This window comes from Pteropus alecto, unplaced genomic scaffold (genome assembly GCF_000325575.1).
Source record: "Pteropus alecto unplaced genomic scaffold, ASM32557v1 scaffold69, whole genome shotgun sequence".
In the NCBI taxonomy this organism is placed as follows: Eukaryota; Metazoa; Chordata; class Mammalia; order Chiroptera; family Pteropodidae; genus Pteropus; species Pteropus alecto.
Window position 1 is genome coordinate 6,604,229 of NW_006494610.1, and position 383 is coordinate 6,604,611.

General features: G+C 31.6%; 1 pseudogene; it reads left to right on the forward strand.

Moving 5' to 3' along the window:
* Nucleotides 1-261: 261 nt before the first annotated feature.
* LOC107196687 overlaps nucleotides 262-383 on the forward strand; it is a 607-nt pseudogene continuing 485 nt past the window's right edge.

Sequence of the window (383 nt, forward strand, 5' to 3'; positions counted from 1 at the left end):
ATTTACAAGAGAGATAGTTTGAAGGTTGAGTCCCATCAAATAGAGAGACTTGGGAAATATCTTGGACTTTTCACAGATTCAGTTTCAAAAGGTCATAAATCCAAGCATTTTCAAGTTCAAGGTTATCCATTGTAAGTAAAATTTCTGCTAAAATTGAATTAGAGTCATTATAATTTATTATCCACAGTGTCCAAAGTTTTTAATAAATAGTCAATAGACACATAAAGAAACTGGAAGCCGTCAACAAAAACCAAATTCAAGATGGCACAGAGGTTTGACTTAGCAGAAAAATACTTCAAAGTAGCTATTATAAATGTTAAAAAAAATAAAAGGAGCTTCTTTTCCACTGGAATCACCATCTTCCAGTTATTCTCCAAAAAGAC